This window comes from Apteryx rowi, unplaced genomic scaffold (assembly GCF_003343035.1).
Source record: "Apteryx rowi isolate R43461 unplaced genomic scaffold, aptRow1 scaffold_208, whole genome shotgun sequence".
NCBI lineage: Eukaryota > Metazoa > Chordata > Aves > Apterygiformes > Apterygidae > Apteryx > Apteryx rowi.
Window position 1 is genome coordinate 315,017 of NW_020448397.1, and position 7,955 is coordinate 322,971.

The following is a 7,955-nucleotide window of genomic DNA, read 5'->3' on the forward strand; positions in this document are numbered from 1 at the left end:
GCTGACAGAAGCGCTCGCCAATTGGCCGCCGCGGGCGGATGGGAGGGGCCGCGCCCCGCGTCGCCCCCTTCTCGCGCCCACAGGTCAGGAAGTAACGGGCCCAACGGTCGGCGGGTTTGAATCCCGGCGGCACCTGCGGCGCTACGCCCGGAGGGGTCCGCCCTCACCTCAACCCCGCTAGAGGCAGGCGAGCCCCCGGCGCAGCAGCCGTCTCTTGTTCCTCTCTTAGCCCATCCTAGTTAGACCCTAGTGGGTATGGTGCACACAGCGGTGTATGCGGCGTTATTTTTAGTCATGCAGGGTCAAAACTAAACCGCACTCACCTGTCTCTTCCTGACTCTCCCACTGAATAACGTTTATCTACAGCTGTTACCCCACAGCAAGCAGGCACTGCTACTGTAGTCCAAATAAACATAGCATTTTTCAAAAGAGTTTTTGGAAGTACTGCTTCTTCTTGCAGATTTTATCTTGCTAAACCTTATCAAACAAATAAGATTAATGCATAGGCAGGCAGTACTAAGTAGGCAGATGATTATCTAAAGCACAGTGAAGCAATAAGGTCAATGAAATGTTTAGGGGCAGGGAGCTGTGAAGGTGAGGTATCTGGCTAGGAAAGGATTGCCGGAAGAGCCTTCTTGTACAAGGTTTTTACTTTATAGGTTACATAGGATCAAGTGAATTCAAGCTAATTGTTTCACAAGAGGGCAAAATTATCCTCTTCATTTCCTCATGGGCATATATTGTTGCCTTAATAGACTATTACTTAAAATAAGGCTTGATGAAAATCTGTTTTTTCTCATTTTTCTGTAAATGTATAAAGGGAAAGTTGCCTTTTTGAGAAAGTAAGTAAAGTACGTTTCAAGACTTTAGAAATTCAGTAATTTTAATAAGTTTAGTAAGTCAAGCAGTCTAGTTTTTCTCACACCAACATCAGATCTCTATCCTTTCACAGAATTGAACCTCTCTCCCTTGAAGATCTCATCCTAAGGGCCTGGATCTGCTTTGGCAGTTTTTGCTGGACATACGCCACTGATATCTGCTTGTATAAGGGGCTAGCTATTCTCTATCCAAGCAGAGGAGAAAGTCTCATTTTATTCCAGAGCATTTATCATGTGTTTGGTTTGAATAATGTCTTTTGTCCCACAACTGATACTGAGAAATTAATGAAAATATAATATTACACATATGCAATCTTTTTTCTGCCAAAAGCAACCCAAATAAAGGAAATTAACAGAGCAAGATTTGGCTGTAGGAGACTTGTAAATTTTAATTAAAGTGAAATGATGGAGTGATAACCACACCTGGTATATTATCTCATTTCTGTAAATTACACAATGACTAATTAAAAAATTTGAGAAATATCAATATCCCACAAAAACAAGTGCTACTACTTATACTAGATGCTTCAAGTTTCTAATCATGAAGCTACTATAGAAATTTTTTCAGCTATGGATCCAACTGCATTCCAATCTTTTAATAGTTGGTTGGTGTTTCCGCCCTCCCCCCCCCCTTTTTTTTTTTTTTTTTTAAACTGTAGCCCCTCAAAAATCTGACAGTTTTACATTTGGAAAAGACAGACTTGTGCCTTGTATCCTGATACAAACACTGAATGCTAGACTGGAACTAATACCTGCAATGTATCTAACCAAACACTTGTCGTTACTAAGTTCATGATAAAATGACATCCAATTTCTACATCTGACCATCTACTGATCATACAGCATGCTCTGCAAGAACTGCAGAACCAGAAGTCAAAATTTTAAATTTTAGTCCAGAAATAAACCGAACCCAAGTGTTCTCCCTCCCTCCCCCCACCCCTTCCTTTTTAGACCTTTCTGAAATGTTCTCATCCCCGCCTTTGACTTGTTCCAAACTTTTGGGGGGTTAGCTACTCCCAATTTCTCTCCTGAAAGAGCAAGAGAAATGGGATGATCGTTTTAAGAATCTGAGCATCTCAGAGAAGTCCCAAAGAAGCACCACAGAAGTAACACAGCTGCATTTTTTCAATAGGCTTCATCAAAAGAATCTGTTCATTTGTAAGACAGTGATTTGGAAGATACCTTCCCTTGCCCCCTTTTTTCCCCCCCTACCCTACCCCCCCCCTTTTTTTTAATAGTAGCCATGGATAATACAGATGTACAGCTAATGGAAATAGCGCTTGTTTCTTGTGCCCAGAAGGTCACTCATCTTTAAAAAAGCACGATCAAAAATTTAGCCAATCTTTTTTATAAAAGATTGTGTATATACAGATTAATCCTTAGGACTCAGGGCCTTATTACTTATGTCCTAGCCTAAATAAAACTTATGCCCTATGTCCTACATCTGACTCATCTGTAATTACTGTTCTGATATTTCACTGAACAGAAAAATAATTGATTAGGGGTTTGGAAAACGTTTTTGATTCAAATGCAATATTTCTCTGTTTTCATGGACCGTTAATGAGCTATGCTATTTGTCTGATCCAAGTCCTCTAACCCAAGTATCTGTTTCCAAAACCAAGTGACATTTAAAAGCAAATAATCCTTCTGGCTCTCTGACACTTCCTTCCTCCAAGTTGTGACCAGTTTTGTGCTGTTCCCCTTCAGACTTATCTGATGTCAAAAGCAGAAGACAAGCTCAGCTCACCTGGGCCTTCGGTTTGCCAGACTGTCTGCCTTTGAGAGACTGCTTGTGAAACAGGATGGAGTCATGGCCTTGGTAGCCTGTAGGTCACAGGAAAATTGAATAATGCTCCCACATAAACTCAGGCTAACACAGATTCATTACTGATACTCCTACTGATCTCTCCTTCAATCAGTGAAGGCATTTTTTCCTCATGTCTTAAGCGCTGAAGTGAAGATCCCATCTATACCACATCTACAGGTTGGAAAGCTGGTTATCCAGGTACTGTGCTATACCATGAGACAAGGACATACCAAGATTGTCTTTTAGGCCTCCTCTTCCCTATGGGCTCGCAGGTAAAAATTCCCAGCTATGTACAACTTCATAGGGAGAAACAACTGGATGCACAAGGGTGAGTGTACAGCTGTCTCTAATGAGGTTGCTGACACATGGAACAAGGAGAAAAGGACTCCAAGCTGGCAGTGCATACAGCAAAAGAAGTTCAATACTTTGCTGCTTCCTGTAAGCCTATCTCCATGCAAAGGCAACCACCGTCTTCTAGTATTTCTTCTAGCTAGTACAAAGGACAATCTCATATATGAGAAGAGATCTGTACTACTTTCCATAAATTGTGTCAGATTATTATACCACCCCCCTCCCCCAAGCATAGAAGGAATAAAAGGAATAAAAGAAAAAGGTTTAGAATTTGGTGCAGGTTTTGTGTGGATGGCTGTAGGGCCAGAGCCTCATCCTGTCTGTGTAGGAGGCAGGCACATGCATTCATTTAGCATATAAAGAAAATAAGTTGTTGGCTGATGTGCTTCAGATAAGTCTCAATGACAGTCAAATTAAACTTCTTGAAACTACTTTAGAAGTAGCTATTAAGCATGAGAAACCAGATACTCTCTTTTGGAGGCTTGACATGATTGACTGCCAGGACATCACAGATTCACAAAAAACCCCGCATGAAATCACAAAAATTGTATCTTGCACCTACCTTTGATTCGACTGCAAAAACAGTTCTCTATGACACCAGCATGGACCAATATAAAAAGGGTTGATCTTAAAATTTATTTCAATCAGGCTAGAGCCTGTTTTGGCTATGTATGTTGTCTAGGACTATTCTTATTAAAGGCATTAATGTTATTTATTCCATTCCCTAATCTTCAATTTGACTGATAATAATGGAGCTATTTATATAGAGCCTGTGATCCTTTCTCAAGGGATCATATTAGCTCTAAGATGACAATATCTGAAAACTTGTAAACAATTCTCATCCAGTAGAAACCTCTGGCAAATTCCAGGGTAAAATAATTGAGATAAAAACTTCCTACCATAAAATATTCCATTTCTAGTTTTGCTAGAAAATAAGTTTTTAAATATTTAATTTACTGTATTATGTTAATGTGCCAGCAGCTAGTTCTATCTTTTAATCTAAAAGCAAGACTTTCATTTTATTTGTACTTATTGCAAGGATGATGCTGCTTCCCTTGGGTATTTTGCTTGAGTTACCATTTAAGTCAATTTGCTTGTCAAAACCTGGGCTTGTAATGAGAATTAAAAAAAATTGTACTAAGAGCTTGCTTCATTAAAATCATGTTTTCATAATATATGGTAGCACATTACAAAAGAAACATGAAAGAAATGCAGGCATAAATTGCCTAAACTAGCCAATACATCACTAACTCCTATATAATATACACTCAAAGCAGCATAAGTCCATACTCCTGTAGTTGCAGAACTAATATTTCTATAAGCTATATACATGTTAATATAGGAGAAGACTGAAGGTTTGTCTTTTTTTTTTTTTTTTTGAATGAACATACTCCTTTACTCTCTCCTTAGACTACCTTCTCCGTAGCTGGCACTGTTCTGGGTAGTAAAGGGTTTGATCCAATAACCATTTCCAGTTAGTAGTTCCTTAAGAATACATAAAATGTTTGCACAATGCTGGATTTTTAAGTGAAAGGGTGATAAAAATTTCAGGGCAGATGTACAGAATTTCAATTTGCTTATAATTTTTAAGCAGTTTATAGGAAATACATACCTATATAACAACTAACATTGACAAATCACATAAATGTGTAGTGAAGCCATAAGTCCATCTCTAACAAGGTAGTAGCAATACACCTTCAATACCCTTGAAAACAATCTCTGTAAGGTAATATATACCAACAACTTAACTCCCCTTTTTCACTCCCTCCCTCCAAAACCAAGCCAAAACAAATGAAATCTCTCCTTATCACTTCATCTTTAAACTTCCAGGTGCTTTAACTACCATGAGCACCATGTACAGATCTTTTTGCAACATATAAAAGTCTCCAAAGATAACTGTAAATAACTTTACACCATACATGAAGCACTTGCACAATAACAAATGTCATCTTACAACTCTGTAGGGTCATGATTCTCTCCTTAAAATTATGAAGAAGTCCTGTTCCGAATCCCAGGGGGTACTTTACTATACTTGAGATGTGTGTTGTTTCCACACAGCTGATCTTTTATGAGGTTCAAACAGATATAAGATTTTGGCAGAAAAAAAACAGATTTGTAAAAGGTAGTGGCTGCTTTGACTTATAATCAAGTAAACAATACCTGTTTTAAGTTGTCCAGGGAAACTGGAATGCCAGAGGGTATCTCAGGACAGTAACTCCAGATACAACCACCATAGCTCCTCTGGGACAACCACTCTCCATGAATGCGTCCCCTTCGTGCTGTCAGGGGATTTCTAACAAGTGTTGATTGAGTCTTCATTGGCGAGGGGGGAGGACAAGTATTTTTGTATCAATACCATTTTAACAGCAAATGGAAACTCTCCTCTACCAGCTGGTGATTAAATTCACCTGAGAAGTGAGCAGACCACAGATTCTCAGAACTTTGGACACTGGTAGAGAACATGAAACTTGAGGTCAGTCATGAACCAATTTGGAGATGTTACAAACCTCATTCATTGCCCTTCCCTACTCTAAAAGGAGGTGCAGCCCTCACCAGTCTCCAGCTAGACAGGGACTTTAAAGTACAGCAAATGCAGTCTGAACTACATGAGGTTTAACTACCACTGCTACATAGCTGAAGGGGGGTTGGAGAGGGCAGCCAACAAGCCAGCTAGGTAACAGACTGACGAAGAGGATGCCTGTGGACCAGTGTCCAATAACCTCAACAGGACTCCTGGAGGAGACTGAGCAGATTGGGAAGAGTACGGGTGTGGGGTGTTGCTTTTTTTAAAAATCTGTACAACATGGACACATGGTTTGCTGATGTTCCAAGTTTGTGGTTGCATGCTTGGGATGTTGATAAAATAATTAGCGGCTTAGGAGTACACAGTAAATGATAAGCATACAAAATTAATGATACAATACAAGAACTGATTAAATATACTCAAAGGGTAGTGTTACTTGGATGAGAGCTTGTTGGACCTGTATTCACTTCACTCATCAGCACACAGTTACTAGGTACTCAGAGTCCACAATATGTATACTTAATTATACTCTAATTAAAAAATGAAAATGACAAACCTAACTAAGATCAATTTTGTTTGGGCAAAGCTAAATTGAAAGGAATCCTTGAAGAAGTCAGATTAGAAACTGACCTTGGAGCATCCACTTATGTGTGGATACTTGCCAGTCAGAAAAGCTAACCCCAATGGAGATGTCAACAGAAGGAAGACTAGAATAAAAGAAAAATCCCAGTGGATTAAGAGTTTATATATATAAATAGCAATGGTTGATAAGATTAGATAAACTAGTTGTTTTTTAATTCACTTTTGCAGTAGATCTCAAATAATTTTTGTGTCTCCTGTAGAGCATATTCTGTTATGACAGGAAAGCAAGTAAAATTCTTTTCCACAGTGTACACAGTGACTTACAAAAGAGAAAGCAAGCTTTTTAATTGCAACCTAATACATTAACCAATAAGCTGTGAAAAGAGACCAGTGCACAGAGAAGAAAATACTGAGCCAACAAAACCCCAATTTACTATGCACAGTCTGTCAACTGAAATAGTTATTGGACTTTCATAAGGCTCCTTGGATCTGCCACACTCGATGCGCTGTTTCCTCAGCTGGGATCATGAGACCTAAACACAAGGATCCTTATTGGGTAGGAAGCAGTAATAAGTACAATTCCTTCACCAATATTCCTGCTTCTACTTTCCCCTATGTAACCTGAGCACTCTCCAAACATGAAAGAAATAACAATGTTTTCTTAAGTAGGAAAAATAAACCAAATAAATAGCACAAGAGTTCTGTAAGTTATAATTTTATTACTATTATTCAAACTGCCAAGCATGTAACAACATTCTGCAGCCATAAAAGGCTATTGGAAGCACAGTCTTGTTTTCCCTGGAGCAAAGAGATACTGGGACATAGCTCATTCTTACCAGGAAGAGATCCAGCATCAAGTAAGGATAGAATAAAAGCTGTAATAGTTAATCATTAGCCAAAGTATTTCACTGTAGAAGATAACACTTAGGTAAGAAATATCCTCTTTTTTGAAGCAACAGATTTCATAATTGTTAAAGTAAAATTTGGGATGTATCTGTGGGTCTCAGCTTAATATTCATTCTTGGCATAAATAAACAATAGCACATATAGCAAGGAGAAAAGAGTGCCATTACAAACACTTACAAATTAGCTGGATTTAAGAGACTGCAAGAAATATTTTTCTTTTAATCAGAAAATACTTAAACCTATTAATGAGTCTCACTAAGCAAGAAATCCTTTTTAAGAAATGCAACAAAACCAGGACTACATTCTTAGCATTGCTTCCTGGGTTGGAAATTACAACAGCATTGAGCATGGAGAAATTAGCATAGGTATACCAATTTCTCCCTCCAGAACCTAAAGCCTGATTCAAATATCCTTTGTGTCTAACTTGCCAATTAGTGTTAGATACTCTAAATGTCAGTACTGTACCATTTTTGAGTTCCAAACAGGTACGATAGGGAAGCAATTTTGAGTGATCTAATACAGCAGCAGCAGCAGGGCAACAAGGAGCAACATTTGTGCCTGCAGCAATGGAAAAATACTGAAATAAAATTCTGCTCAAGTTCATTTGAGTTCAGACACACTTTCCTCTTCAAGTCTTTTGGCAGTCTAGTATAATTAAGTAGACATTTCTTTGTGATGAGACTTCTGACTAGCTCACTCCTTCTCAGGGTCAGAAGCAGCTAACATTAGATCCTGCATTTCTATACCTTATTAGAAACGTAAGGCTGGGTGAAACTTTCTCTGTAATCTAGTTTAGCCCACTACAGTTGCCAGGAACCATCATCTAATCCTGTCTGTGTCCAGGGCTTTTGCCAGGAGGAGACAGTGTGATGGTCACAAGGACTCAGGCAGGAGGGATTCCAGAGCG